Source organism: Gracilinanus agilis, chromosome 6, assembly GCF_016433145.1.
Source record: "Gracilinanus agilis isolate LMUSP501 chromosome 6, AgileGrace, whole genome shotgun sequence".
Taxonomy (NCBI): Eukaryota; Metazoa; Chordata; class Mammalia; order Didelphimorphia; family Didelphidae; genus Gracilinanus; species Gracilinanus agilis.
Genome location: NC_058135.1, coordinates 205,977,913 through 205,994,670, shown reverse-complemented (window position 1 = coordinate 205,994,670; position 16,758 = coordinate 205,977,913).

The following is a 16,758-nucleotide window of genomic DNA, read 5'->3' as shown; positions in this document are numbered from 1 at the left end:
ATATATAATTTAATCCATTGAATCGCAACCTTTTTAAGGTCAGAAAATGCCCTCCCCTCCACAACAATATAGCTTTAAATTATTCTAAGGCAAAAAAAAGATCAGGCTTTTGAGAAAATATGTAATGACAGAAAATTCATTAATGCTTTTTTTTGCATTTCGTTAATCACAGAAACACTTAGATACAATTGTTTAAAAATAAAAAAACATGCTGGGAAGTCATTCATTTTGCAAGAAATGTTTACATATCTTTAAGCCTTTCATAAGATGGCAGGTGCTACTTTGCTCCTTTTACTTGAAAAGAAAAATTTCAACCTTAGATTTGATTCCATCTTAGTTCTAGATTTAGATTTCCAAGAAACAAAATATAGAAACTCTTTTCCCAAAAACATGCTTATGAAAGGTTTTAAGGTACTTAACATCTTTTTCCTATTAGACACATATGAAACTAGGTTAACATGAAACCACAGATATTATGAATATTGAATATTTTATTGAAGCCAAATAAAGAACAATATGATGGTGTTTGGTGGACACATGGTTGGATTCAACCATCACAGCCTTATAGTTTTGGAATCTCTGAAAATCTACCCCCCTCAATTTTACAGAACTGAATTATTGATGTTCCCAAAAGAGGAAATGACTTGCCCAAATTTTATATATATATACATATGTATGTATGTACACATATATATGTAGCCCACTACCTATAAGTAGCTAAAACTCAAGAGTTCAAGAATCTAAATTCTGTGTTCTTTCCATTACAGGAGTCAGGAATAGGCTGATAAATCAGGTAGGACAGGTATTATCATCTCCCTCTGACAGATAAGAAAAGTAAGCTGTTCCTTTAAGGCTCTCACTTTAAGCTTCAGAAGTGATGCCTGGGCAAATCATTTCCCCTTTTCAGAAGTCAGTTTCCCCAACTGTAAAAAAAAAAAAAGATAACTTTTACAATATCTCTACCCCATGGAATTGTTATGAAAAAAGCACCTCGTAAGTTTTAAAGGACTACATAAATATTCTGTTGTAATTATCATTAATCTGTAAAATGAAGGAGATTTGAATATTAGTGGTTCTCTAACTTTTTAATCGAAGCCCCTTTCAACTCTTAAGAGTTACTAAGAAATCCTCCCCAAAAAGCTTTTGCTTATGAAGACTATATCTGTTTATATTTACCATATTAAACATTAAAATATATTATTGTAAAAATAGTTTTTACCTCAGGACTCTGTAAAAGGGTGTCAGAGTCCCTGGACCACACTTTGAAGAGCACTGAACTAGATTCTCTATTAAGGACACATTTAGCTCCAAATCTGGTAAGTCTCCTTAGGCTTTGCATGGTACTTTGTTTCAATCAGTTAGTCAGCAAACATTAAGTGCCTATTATATGCCAGACACTGATAAAGACAATTAAAAAACTTACTCCCTTCCATGGAAACAACATGTACATATAACTAAATTCAAAATACAAAGTAACCTGATTGAAGGCAGCACTAGCTCCTGTCAGCATCAAGAAAGGCCTAGAGTGGGAGGGAGGGTTTGAGTTGAGCTCTAGAGCAAGTTGGGGATTCTAGCAAGAGCTGAGGAGGATGTGTACCACAGAAAAGGGGGAATTATCTATGCAAAGACAAAGAGGAAGGATGGAATGTCATGGGTGGGGAAAGAGCTGATAAGTCAGTTTGGCTGGACCCAAGACCACATGAAGGAAGGGAGGCTGGAACCAGATTACAAAGTTCTATAACATGCTTGGTTGGGCAGATAGGTGATACAGTAGACAGTACTGGACCTGGAGTCAGAAACATTTATCTCTGAGTTCAAATGTGGCCTTAGATATTAAGTAGCTGTATGGCCCTGGACAAGTCACTTAACCCTATTTGTCTCAGTTTCCTCAACTGTAAAATGAGCTGGGGAAGGAAATAGCAAATTATTCCAATATCTTTGCAAAGAAAATCCCCAAGGTGGGCTTGAAAAGTTAGAACTGAAAACAACTGAACCACACACAAAATACTTGATAGTTCTCTGATGTACTCTTCTTGAGTAATATTGGAAGTTAAAGTTTTCTTTGTTGGTGCTAAGCACACTGTAATAATTTAATATTCAGTTACCAAAAATGGAAGGGACTACAGTAATGTGGTAAAGAGGAAAGAGTACCCTAACTGCAATCAAATCATATGAATCCCAGCTCTGCTCTGCTTACTGCCTGTAGGAACTTAGCTAATTCAGAACCTCTTATTATATTGTCAGGAACCTGTGACAGCTACAGTCTACCTCCTGATTCAAGGTACCACTAATGTATGTATTCCTCCCTGGAGAAGCAAAGCCAAGTGATAGACCAAAGCCCTGCCCTGGATTTGAATTTTTTTTTTGCTCAATATGTACTGAAACTACCAGTGTAACATCCCCTTCCAAATAGAAGAAATACTTATTGTGTATTATATATAAATACTGTATTGTGTATTATAGCCTTAACCACCTATAATTTATTAGGTAGCTTATTAAAATTAAATTAAAATTAAAATATAGCCCCTGGTGAGAAGCCTTATAGCCCTTACCCCAAATAAAATAATAATAGCTTCTTCGAATATCATTCAGGATAATTATTAGTATCTTCACTAAGTATTTTTACTACACTAAGATAATTGGTAAATCCAAAAGTCACTGAATATATGCTGACTTTTGGATAATTATGAGAAACTGCCAAGAAAAAATTTCCACATCTAGAGAGAATATCCACCTGGGTCTGAGGTTGTGAAGATACTACATAGCCATCCACTTAGGAAGTACTGCTAATTGTTGGCAAATGAACAGGAGACACTGTCCACCTCTTTAGGCTCTGAAATTAATCATTCTGGTTTACGTGAAGAATTCCCAAGGTGAAGCCCAGGACTTTAGTCCTAGCCCACAGGTTATAAGAAATAAGGATTGATGACAATTATTTAGAACCTTAATTCTAGGTTGAGGACCTTAATTTAGGATCTTGATTCTAGATTTGACCCAATAAGTAACAGAGATTCCCTATAAGTTCTTGAACAGAAAAGGAATGGGATGAAAATGCCTAATAAAAAACTACTGTGGCAACTATATACAAGAAGAAATGTGAGGCTAAAAGTAGCACAACTAATTAGGAAATTATTGCAGATGAGAGATAACACCTTTGACTCATGCTTCTTGGTCTTTGCACAAGTGTTCCCTCATGTCTAGAATACATTCCACTACTTTGAACTCAGAGTCCTTAGCTAGCTCATAAGTCACCTACATAAGGCCTTTCCCAATCCAGTTCTTAGCTCTCTCCCTCTTGAACTACTGTTATATTATTTCTATATAATTTATGTTTACTTAATACACATTGTAAATCTCCTATTAGAACACAGACCCCTCTTGTTTTTTAAATTTATATTCCCAGCACCTATCATAGTTCCTCATACATAGTAAGCACTTAAATGTTTGTTGAATTGAATTGAAAAGGAAATTATTAATTTGAAAACCCAGAAGACTACTTTGCGCCCCTATTTCCATAATTATCTAGAAAGAAGAAATTGGGTGAGATTACTTCCAACTCTCCACCCTGTGAACCTGTGTCTTGCCTTACCTTATGGTTTTGTGAGATAGTAACTGACCTATCACTGAATATCTTTAGGCTGGAATCAAATGAAAATTTGTCTGAGATATTGTCCAGGCAGTTTATTCTTTAGGTAACTATTACTTATTCCACTGCTACTTATATTGTAGAGAACATTAGGAACACCTTTTTTGAATTTATATTTCAGAGAACACAAAACACTCCTTATATATCATTTATAATTCCTTGTTATTTCTTCATAGAGAAAATATGCTGCCCTAACACTATTGATCCAAATCATCTCAATATTTAAAGATCATCACTTACCATGTGTCTTTTGAAGAGTGCTAAGTAAAACATGTTTTCTTTTAAATAAGATTTTTTTAAAGGCTCAAAAAGAAAATTGCATATTTCTTCAAAAGATGTAAAAGTCTTCTCATAAAGCTTTTCTATTACTTTAATTTCAAAAGAAATTTGATATGGCTCAGTGCAAAGTTAGTTTTGTTGATAGATTAAAGTATTAATTAGGATAAATTTCAGGCTCTGTCCTAATTATTTGTTCCAGGCTTGCAAACTAAAACCCTAATCCATCTACATATCTTAGAAAGATATACTACTGGAAAAAGGTAGTATTAGTATAAAATAACACCAGTATAGGGTTAGACCTTGCTTTGTTCAGTAGACAACTTTAATTACTTTAAATCCATCTTTAGCAAATAAAAACTTTTTTAAAGTAAGACGTTCATGCTTTTAAATATAATAAATTATTTTAATTTAATTATTAAGCAAAGAGGTTTTTTTTGGCAAGGCCAATAATCATCTTCCCATTTTATAATAGGTTTGTTTAAATCAAGATATCCCTAAAATAGAAAACAGTTCAAAAGATAACACGTTTTTTCTCCTTTCCACATTTGCTGATGGGATGAATGAATAGAGTCTGATCAGTTCTTCACAGCCCATTATCAAAATAGTACCATGTGAGTGGTAGATGACCAGGTGCTTAGACATTTGCATTCATTCAAAGTCATGAGGAGCAGAATAATAGATTTCAGATTTGGTGAATACATAGTATATAGACTCTCTGTAAGAACTGTCTTTCAAGTCTATATATCTTGTCAATTAGATTTACTGGACCGATAATCAGGTTTGAGTGGGCTGTTCCTGTGGTATATTCATCAGCTACTGATCAATAATTTAGAGTGTGATTTTTTCAGTGTTAAACATAATACAGCCTCAGCATTTGAAGATATATATATGAAAATATATATATATATATATCTTTACCAATCTGGAGAATATCCATAAGTGTGTTCAACATTTCTTTGTCGAAGTTTCTACTGTATATATACTCAGCATTGGACACGGTGCTTGGGAGCAGAGCTATGACAAAGACTAGGGAACCAGAGATCAGTTTTGGGCGAGAAATGGAAAAGATATTGATGGAACAATGAAGCATCATAGCTTAGCACTTCATTATAAAAAATAAGTAAATGGACCAGAAAAATGATAAACATGTCTACAACAATGTAAAGAGGGGGGAAAAGTCAACTGTACTGTGCAAGTATGATGACCAAGCTTGACCCCACAGAGAGACAGGCAGATAGAGAGAAGTGCATCTCAATCCAATCTCTTCTCTGCCTTGAGGAGGGACTATTGGTGTAGAACATTTAATATGCTATTGGACTAAGTTGGCATGATGATTACTTTTAATTAACTTTTGTTTCTCCTTTTGTTCTTTATGTTCTTGGAGAGGAATGGCTCACCAAGCAAAAGAATAGTAGAAAATATCTTAGAAAATGAAAGTGATATAAAAACAAAAGATAGTATTAAAAATTAAGCTTTTGAAATAGTTCAAATTGGCAGGTATCAGCCTGGGTTTGCTGAGATCTCCCCCCACCCATCCCACCCCCAATTGAAGGTGCAGTTTGTGTGGCTTGTCCTGAATGTGGTTAAATCAGTGATAAAAACTAGTTTTTCCTAGGTTCAAAAGGCTAATTGTATGGGTGGGGAGAAGCAATGAGGCACTCCCTCATCCATTCCCCAACATTTATCAGCAAATGCTTTCTAAATGGATAATTATATGGTAAATGTTACCTCCACACAACTAAAAGGTTAAAAAAAAAACAAACATTTTATATATATCCTAGCAGGTTTATTGAAGGATCTCAGATGAAAAACAGGTTTAAAGATCATGAAATCTGCTTAGATCTAGTGCTTCTAAATGAGAAGTACACTCCTCTGGGCCTGTAGAATTCAGTCCTCTGCCAATCCACTCTATACCAATATCAATATCCATGTCACAAGCAAAAGTGTGCCACTAAATGTTTAACAAATGACTAAAAAAAATCTACCAACCAACACATTTAATTTAATCTGCCCTGGTAACATTTTTTTCTATCACTTTTCTAAAACTAGATAGTCAACAAAATAAATCAAACGATCATTTTTAGCATTTGCTTATTTCCAAGGTGTAAATAACCAACTCTGAAATTTAACAATCTGCCTCGAGTCAGTCCAAACTGGCTCCAGCATACCTCTAGGCAAGTGAAATCAGCTATTAAGTGCCTATTATGTTAAGTTCTGGGGATACAAAGGCAAAAAACAGTCCCTGCCCTCAAAGAACTCACAATCCAGTGAAGGAGATATATACAAATGACTAAGTACAAACAAGATATAAACAAAATAACTCGGGCCTAAGGAATCAGCCTTAAAGGAGGTCAAGAAAGGTTTCTTGCAGAAGGTGGGAGTTAAGTTGGGAAAAAGAAGTCAGGCAATCCAGGAGGTAGAGATGAGCAGAAAGAGAATTCCAGGCATGGTGAACAGCCAGTGAGAATAACAGAGCTTGGAAATGGTGTCTTGTGTAAGGAACAGCAAGGAGACCAATATCACTGGAGCTCAAAATATATGGAAGAGAGTAAAGGAAACTGCAATTGTAGGAAGGGAATAGGTCATGAAAGGCTTTAAAAAAGGATACGGGATTTTACATTTGATCCTAGAGGGAATAAAAAGCCACTGGAGTTTATTGAATGGAGGGGAGGATATGGTCAGATTGGAATTTTAGGAAGATCACTGACAACTGAGCAGAAGATAGTCTGAGAAGGGATTTGAGGCAGAGAGGCCAAACAGAAGGCTATTGCAAAAGTTTAAACATGAATGAGATGACAGCTTGCTCCAGAGTGGTAGGGAGTATCAGTAGAGAGAAGTTTTGATGACTCTTTCTCTCTTTTCTTCCTCTTCTCTCTCTTTTCTCTCTCCTCTCTTCTTCTTTCTTCTCTCTCCCTTATCTCTCCCCTTTCTCCCCCCCCTCTCCCTTTCCCTCCCCAATACCTTCTAAGAAAAACCATTTTCAAAAAATTAATGGAGGTGGTAAAATGAAAATGAAGCCAGCTGAAGACCTCTAACTGCAAATCCCAAGACCCAGTTGAAGGAATGTACACCCAAGAAGCAATGCTACACCAGGCACAGCAAGAAATACAAAATTTATGACAATCTCTTACTTCATAAAATGTAAAGGCTAAGTAGAGAGAAAAAATGCTAACTAGACAACTGTAAAACAATATCATATGATACCTCTAGAGATGTATAAAACAAAGAGCTTGGTAAGAAAGGACCCTACCCAGGAAGTTCACAGTGATTCAGGGGATCATAGCACCAAAGGTAGATGAGGAATTTAAGGACCAGAGAAGGGAAATGATTTATCCAATTTAATTTCATACATTTGTTAAGTATCTATTATTGTTAAGAATCTGAAGCTTTGGGTTTTAGTCCCAGCTCTACAATTAGCTGACTGTGGTCAAATCCATTTACTTCTCTGAGCCCAAAGTTTACTTCTTTATCTGTAAAATAGTAATAATACAGTTTGCCCAATTGCCTTTGCAAGGCCCTAGTGAGGAGAATACTTTGTAAACTTTGCATTGAAATATCAATATGCATTAATATTATTCCATAGGACACTCTTTGTTTTGAGGAATTTCCAGTGCAAATTGTTGTCCTATGATACAATCAAAAGTAATCATGATCTATTTACATTAGTGACTGAAAAGACTAATGAATAATTTGCAGTCCTTTTCCTATCCAGAGCCCATATAAAGCTTCTTTTTATAGTCAGTCAAACATTTAAGCACCTACTATGTACCAAACACTATGATAAGCCATGGGAATATAAAGACAAAAGATAGACTCTGCCCTCAAGGAGCTCACAATATAATGGGAGAGAGGAGTTTGTCCATAGAGAAGGGTCTGTGGCTATTCCTAACTCTGCTTCTAAAAATATCCTTGAGCCTTTATTCTATAGAGAAAAAAAGAAACAAAAATCTTCCCTTCCAGATCCACCTGGCCTGGTCTGGCAGGGACAATTTTTGCCCAATACCAGAAGGCTGTGAGATCTGGTCCTATCACCACTGAAGGTTCTTTGAAAAGAAGAAAATGCTACAGGCATGGAAAGTATCATCAATATTCAATTTAACTTGACCTACATTTACGTTTATGGAGAATGTTCTTTCCTTCTCTTTTTTTCTTTCTTTCCCTTCCTTATTTCTCTTTCTTTTTATTCCCAGTAAATTGTGCTTATTGAAGATGTGGGGGACATAATGAAAAGCACCAGGCCTGACCATCTTATCCCCTTTCCACCAGGTGTAATAGTGCACAGGCCCTGGTGATTTGAATACCTTGCCCAGTTGTCCCATAGAGAATGATGGAATTTGATATACAACGAGAGAGAAACTCAGGTCCTTTGTAAAGCTTCAATACCTGTTAAGCACTTTCACACATATATCCATGGATGTCTGGAGAAAAGAAGACAAAAAGCAACATAGTAGTGGAAAGAGTGCTGTTTTCAAAGTCAAGGAACCTAGTTTCAAATACTACTTCTGCCACTTATTACGTGTTTAACCTGAGGCAAGCCCCTTTCCCATCTAACAATGAGCTTCAGTATCTTCATCTGAAAATAAAGGATTTTGGACTAGGTAATGTCGGAGGTCCCTTCCCTAAATTTATGCTCCTATGATCCTATAAACCTGGTGTCTCCAGCCAAGACAAGCTTGGAGATGGAAGAAGCAGGGTAAAGGTAAATTCCTGCCCCACAAATTTAGAAAAGGCAACCCAAAGGAGGGACCCCTGAGGGGAGATACCTTTGCCTTGCACTGTTTTAGAATATAAGACAAGGAAAATTATGTCTCCTGACAAGACATGTAAACTCTGGAAGACTCTGCTCTGAATATTGACTCCAAGAGAGATTTCTTCCCCTTCTAGCAATGCCCAAGAAACTACAGAGAACAGGATGGCTAATGTAACTAATAGGAGATCCATTTGCTGGCAGCTATGGAGAACATCTAGAGGAGCAGGAATCAGAGGGCCTGGGAGAGTCACCATCTTTGGGGAATTCCACCTAGAGCATGATCATAATTGACAAATGCCATACAGTTCTGGCAGGAAAGACTATTAATTGGGAAAAGTCATTATTTTCCATAAACTCTGTTAGGAGTTTTATTTGATTTCTTCAACTTAAAAAACACTTTTCTTTGAGTGTTATGAACTGTGTGCTTGGAAAATAGTCAGTGATGTAAGGGAATTGAAGCTTTTCACTGACCTGCAGCACCAAGGCAATCAAACTTTGCTACTAATTATATAATGAATATATTTATAATATATTCATAATAAAGACAAAAATTCAGGATTTGTGGATAAAAAGCAATCATTTCCCCCCCTCCGCTTTCTTCTGACAAATTCATTTCTATTCTAAACCAAAGAGGATATTTGGAAATAATTAACCCTAAAAAGTTTTTTTCTAAATAGAGATGATCAGGCAGCTATGTGATTCAATGGATAAAGCTGGAGTCTAGAGCCAGAAAGACTTGAGTTCAAATCTGACCTCAAATACTGGCTAAGTGATCCTGGGCAAGTCACTTAACTTCTATTTGCCTGGTTGTTGTGGAGGACCAAAAAGACATTACTATGTTCTAGGAGGCTACGTAGAAAAATCTCTACCTAAAGGAAAACGTTTGCAACGATCTCTTAATTACCTGTTTTACTGGGAAGAGTTGTCTTCCACATCCCTCTCCTCTCACCATTCAACGAGTTTTTGCAAAGGCATAAGAATTAAGATATAGCCATAAGGGGAGATAGTTCCTAGAGAAAAGTTACCATGGTGATGTCACCTTTCCAAGTATAACAAGGATCAAGGCCTCAGGAACAGAGAAGGGATACAGATGTACCTCATGTCTGAAAGCAGAGGAGAATTGGGAGGTGCAGGGAAGTAATCCACTTTATGTTGTGGTCATGGTGAAATGTCTCCTGGTGATTGCTCTGCCATGGATTGCATCGTATAGCTTTTTTACTAGATTTCTTTGGTGGACTAAAAAGAAGGTGATAAATCTCTCAAAGTGTGCCTTTCTGATAGCTTCTGAAACACAATATATCTATTAAGCATCTTCTATTCAGGGCAATCCACTTAATGGTGGCAGTACAAGGTAAGGGAAGTCTCTGTCCTCAAAGAGCTTACAGTTTGATTCACAGAATCTTTGATTTGCAAGTGATTTCAAAGATCATTTAGTTCAATGTCTTCCTTTACAAAAGTCCCCTCTATTACTACCCCCTTAATATGTAGTGAAACAAAGCCAGCTGTCAGTTCTGCTCAGCTGATTCTAAAATCTCCATCTTCATTCCATCACAAACTCCACTCCTACATCTTCAAACATTTCCTGGACATATTCCATTGATATCTCCGTGTCGTTTGAACTTATTGTGTACTCAAAATGTCTAAAGATTAATTTATTAAGATTTGTTCCCCAGTTGATAAATGGTCAAAGGATTTGGCTAAGCAGTTTTCATGAGAAGAAATGCAAGTTACCAATAATGATTTGAAAAAAGTTCTAAATCATTAATAATGTGGGAAATTTAAAATAATTCTGAGGACCAGTTCATATCCGTCATATTGGCAAAGTTGAAAGCAAAAAAAAAAAAAAAAGTAAAATGAGAGAGGTTGTGAGTAAACAAATACATTAATGCATTATTAGTGGAATTGTGAACTGGGCCAGCCACTCTGGGAAGCAATTTGGAACTATGATCAAAAAATTATTAAACAATACATACCCTTTGACCCATCAATACTAGTATTAGGTCTGTGCCCTCATAAGATTTTTTTAAAGAGAGTTAAGACCCATAGATGCAAAAATATTTATAGCAGCTCTTTTCATGGTGGCAATGAAATAAAAAATGAGGGGATGCCTAAAAATTGGAGAAAGACTGGACACATTATGATATTTGAATGTTATAGAGTATTATTTTGCTGAAGGGAATAGTTTCAGAGAAACCTGGGAAGACTTCTATGAACCAAAGAAAAGTAAATCGAGTAGAAGTATAGGAGAGCAGTTGATTCAATAAAAGCAATATTGTAAAGACAAACAGTTTTGAATTGGGATCTCTGATCAGCACAATAATAAACCACAGTTCCAGAGAACCCCAGGAGGAAACTTGCTATACACCTCCAGATGAGAAGTAGTGGACTCAGCTCAAATTGCATCATTGGAAGAAGGTGGAGGTGGATCATGGCTAATATGGAGATTTATTTATTTAACAATATGTATTTGCAATAAGTTTTGTTTTTCTTGCTTTCTCAATAGCAAGGAATGTGAGAATAGGAGGGAAAGGATATAGAACTGAAAATAAAACTGAATTAAAAAAAATAAATTCATCTTCCCTCACTAAACCATCTCCCATTCCCATCTTCCCTGTTTCCATTATACAAGCTAATCAAGCCAGAAACTTTTTCTCCCTCTTTACTCATATCCAATATACCATCAAAAATCCTGCCAGTATTTCCACTAAAATATTGTTGGAATTCTTTTTTCTCCAATTCCACCATCACAGACTTCATCCAAGTTCTCATCATCTCTCATATGAATACCACCAGTCTCCCAACTCATCATTATAATTCCAGTTAGTCTCTGATTCTACTTCATCCTATAGAAATGGAGTTACTAGTCCTTTTTGTGTCATGGAGACCCATGGCAGTCTGGTAAAGCATATGGGCCTCTTTTCAGAACAATGTTTTGATGTTAATAAGATAAAATACATAGGATTACAAAGGGAATCAACTGTATTGAAATGCAGTCACCAAGATTTTTTTTAAACCCTTCCACAGGCCCTAAGTTAAAAGCCTGCTGTATAGACTGTCATGAAATCAACTCAAGGAAAATCTAGAGTTCTTCATTCAAGTACTAACTTAGAGCAAAAGGACGTTTCAATGTAAAGAATGCTGGACCTGGGTTCAAATTCCAGCTCTACCACTTCCTGTATACCTTTTTGGCTAATTTTTTAACTTCCCCTGGCATCCGTTTCTGTCTGTAAAACAGAGTTTGGACTAGGTGATTGCTAAGGTCCTTTCCAACTTTAAGTCTAGGATTCTAGAATTATAAGACTAATAATAGCCTGTCTATATTTCTCATGTTTTACCCGCATTTTCTGAAAATAAGGGGTTTATCATTAGGAGTTTGAGGACAGAAGCAAATCTGGGAAAGTGGCTGTGCTCAATATAATAGGAAATCAGTTAGAAATAAATATAAAAAGAAATTAAAAAAAGAAAGAAAGAAAGAAATAGAAATACACCATACATCGATGAGGACCAAAATGAGATAAGATACAGTAGAATAAAATAAACCTTTGTGTAGCCACCAATCAGTAAAAGGGCTGATGGGAAATGGAGATTTTCCCAGTTTGAAGAAAGGACTCAAGGATCATGGGAGGTAGAAGCCTAGTGGATAAATAAAACTGAAAGCATTGGAACAACAGGAACTGAGAATTTTGGAACCTAATAACGGGTCACAAGGGAAGCTGATATAATAGTGTCAGCTGGATCTTGCCTACCTCCAATCTCCTCCACTAGAATTTTGCCAGGGAAGAAGTCAACCAAAAGAAGGGAGAGGTTCTGAACAGCTAGTGCCTTTTAAATGCACCCCAGTTCCAGCTCTGCATTTAATCAAAGATCTCCTCTTTACCACATGGTTAACAGACTAGAACCCGTTACGGAATATTTATATATTATTCAAAGTCCACCTGGGGATCACATCAGCAGAGCCCTCTGCTCAGACTTGTAAGGATAGTTTACTGGCTAGTCCTTCATTACTTAAGCTGATTTTCATTGCATCCTGGATATTTCCTATAAGTAATAGAACAATGGGGTAGCTACCATGGATAAAATGCCAGACCTGCAGTTGGGAGGACCGGGGTTCAAATTTGGCCTTAGACCCTTCCTAGCTTTGTGATCTTAGGCAAGTCACTTAACCTTGATTGTCTAGCCTTTACTGTGTTTCTGTCTTGGAATTAACAGTAAGACAAAAGATAAGCGCTTTTTAAAAACTCTGACAACTCCATGGGGACAGGGAGGACAGAAACCTCTGGAGAAGATGGTTGTCCTAGACTTAACCATTAACCTATTTTGAAATTTCTGTGCGTGTGTGTGTGTGCGCGCACGCGTGTGTGTCGATTCCTGTCTCTCTGTTTCTCTGTCTCTGTCTCCCTCTATCTCTCTTTGGTTGTCTCTGTCTCTCTCTTCCTCCTTCCCTTCTCCTCTTCCTCCTCCACCAAGAGAGGCTTCATATACTCTATTCTTTTGGCATCGTACCATTTTTTATGTCCCACTCCTTAATTTTGAAAATTGCCCATCCTAAACCAGTGAATAAGTTTGTGACCTTCCTAATGTTACTTAAATTTTCCCCTAAGAATACATTTAATGAAATATAAATGGACTTGAAGGAAGGCTACGTATAAACAGTTCTTTTTTCTATTAACTGAAATATTCTGTCATGGCAATAAACACCTCAGCATTTTCAGTGTTGACAAGCAAATATACTTCTAATTTGGTTCCATTTTTTACCAGAAGAATAGCTTTCCTATTTAAAAAATTCATTAATGTTTCTTTTAAATGTCACTAGATAGCACAATGGATAGAGCACTGGACCTGCAGTCAAGAAGGCCTGAGTTCAAATCTAGCCTCTGACATTTACTAGGTGTATAACCCTGGGCAATTAACAGAACCTGTCTTTCTCAGTTTCCTTATCTGTAAAATGGAGATAATAATAAAACTTAGCTCATAAGGTTTTTATAATGATGAAATGAAATTTAATTTTTAAAATGTTTAACAAACCTTAAGGAACTATATAAATACTAGATTATTAAATGGAATACTTTTAATTTTATTTTTAAATAAGATTTTATTAGTGTTTTTCTTTTTATATCATCATGATTTTTCCCAGTATCTCTCCCCCTCCTCCTTCCAGAGACCCATCCCATCTGACAAATATTATTTTTAAAGATTAAAAATGAAAAAATCAGTACAACTGATCAATACATCAAAAAAAATCTACAAATATGTGTCATGTTCAATGTTTGCAGATCTCCCACCTTTGTCAAAGTGTAGGGTGTATTGGGCGTCTTTCCATATGTGTTCTTTCAAGACACGTTTTTTTCTTTATAATTTCATATTCAATTTTGATAGTCGTTCTTTCCATTTATATTGTTGAGTCATTGTATACGTTGTTTTCTTGGCCCTACTTATTTCATTTGGCATCAATTCATGTGACTTTTTTCATACTTCTCTACATTAACACAGTCATCATTTCTTACAAGCCAATGATATTCCTTGACATTTTATGCACCATCATTTGTTTAGCCATTCCCTGGAATACTCTTTCAAAACAATCACCTAAATTAGCTATCTAAATTAGATTTTATTTCTCTAACCCCAAAGAGGTAAAATAACCTATATCATAGCAAGAATTTTTGCATTTCTGTTGTAAAGCATTGGGGTATTTCCTGGTTTTGTTTGTCTATATCAGTTTTTTTTTACTATATTTGCTATAATTTATGCCACAAAAGCATCTTTGCCAAGTATTTGACTCCTTCCTTGCAAGTAAATCACCTACTTTCCCAGTAGGGTTAAGGTCAAGACTCTGAGGGGAGCCACTCCTTCCTAATTAGTTCCCCAGACTCCTTTCTCTTTTTTTCTTCTTTAAATGGCCACCCCAGTCTAGAAAAATGTTTGGAGTCATAACCCTCTTGATAAATGAATCCATGATCAAGCAGCTGGTTTCCAGAAGGGACTCCATGCTGGGCTGCAATTATGCTGAGGCTGAACTCCAGTAGTTCAGGTCACAGCTAAAGTACTTGAGGGAGAAAGGTCTGCCTCTGTGTTCTACCTCACGACATACAAAGATGAGAAGTTCCTGCCTTTTTCCTCTAAAGATATCACCAAAAAGTCAATGTTCTGGTTACTTAGGGAAAGAAGTGCTCGGCTGAATGTATGGAGAGTGTCCTCTACTGGAGATTAAACCAACATCAGAATCTTTGTCAAATGAGAGGGAAGAAAAACACATCATTCCAGAGAAACAGATGCATTTTATAGCCACTATTGAATCCTTAACCATTTCCCACCTTTATCACCGATTCATAATACAGCTTTGGACAATGAACTTAACCTCTCAGGTCCTCTGATTTCTCATCTTTAAGGACCTGTTTAAATAATCTATCTAATCTATTTTTATTTCTTCAAGTGAAAGCATCTTAAAGGAAAAAAATGATACATGTGCACTACGACCATTCAAACCAAGAGAAAATACTGAATTGTTGAGTGTCTGTAAATGAAAGCCATGTCAAAGATATTTGGTGGCTGAGCCGAGAAAAGCCACCTATTCTGGGGAATATATGGAGTAAAGAGAAATGGCTTTAGACACTTTCTAGGTGCCCTCTTTGTTTGGACACAGGAAAAAACAACAACAACATTTCCCCTTATACCTACATTCAGTGGAGGGATTTCAGCCATAGCCACATAGCAGCAAGAATACTTATTTCCTGGTTAAGTCCAAGATTGTACCTCAAATCTTGGTGCTTCTTCTTCTTCTTTTTTTTTTTTTTTTTTTTTTTCACAGAGCTCAGGTCACCAAATCACTATCCTGAGAAATGGGCATTTTCATCCATGATAACAACAGTTCATTAAGCATTCCTTACTGAATGGTATCCATACCTTTGAGAACTAGAACCCAATATTTGGGAAAAGGTATAGAGCCAGGCTTGGATACAGGAGGTCCTGGGTTCAAATTTGGCTTCAGACACTTCCTAGATGTGAGACCCTGGGCAAGTCACATAGCTCCAATAACCTAGCCCTTACTACTCTTCTTATCTACTTATTGATTCCAAGACAGAAGGTATGGGATTTAGAAAGGAAGAATAGAGGAGAAAAGAGAAGAGAACAGGTTATAGAGAACATATTGTATATCCTTTTCCTCCGACTTTTTGTTAGACATTTTGGAAAAACACTGGTAGATGGCAGCACTGGCCAAAAAAGAACTGCCAAAGTTATCTTCCTAAAATAATAGGGCTGGCCATGTCATTCCCTTGATGAAAAATTTTGAATGGCTTGTAGGATAAAATAGTAGTAGTCCTTTTGCTTATAGAATGAAATGCCAATTTTTTTTAATATGGAATTTAAGACCCTCCACAATTTGGCACAAATTCTGGGAAGCCAGTAGAAGGCTTTGTTTTAAATGACTCAAAGAGCAATGAAGTCGTTTCTGGGGAATTCTCCACAGTCTAGCGGTCAAATCCAACAGACCTTTTGAACTCACAAAAATCTCTGAGCCTAAGCATATCCATCTGGGGTTGGCTACTTGTTCACCTATAATCAGGAAAGAATATTTGCAAAAGAGGCAGCCCTAACCCTAGAGAAGATACGGGCTTTAGCAGCCACTCTTCATTGACTGCTTGAGTGAAGTCATTTCTTTAAAAATATGCATAGTCATTTATTTATTGGTGGGAAGCAGTTAGTAGAAATGGTAGATATCAATAAAAACATGAAATATCGTCAAAAAAATTCAGTCTGGTGCAATCCAATGTAGTAGATTTCTCTACTAGCAGCAATGCAATGATCCAAGACATTTCTGAGGGACTTATGAGAAAGAATGCTATCCACATTCAGAGAAAGAACTGTAGGAGTAGAAACATAAAAGAAAAACAACTGCTTGATCACATGGATCAATGGGGATATGATTGGGGATGTAGACTCTAAACAATCACCCTAGTGCAAATATCAATAATATGGAAATAGGTCAATGACACATGTAAAACCCAGTGGAATAGCGTGTTGGCTATGGGAGGGGTGGGGGGAGGGGGGAGAAAGAACATGAATCTTGTAACCATGGAAAAATATT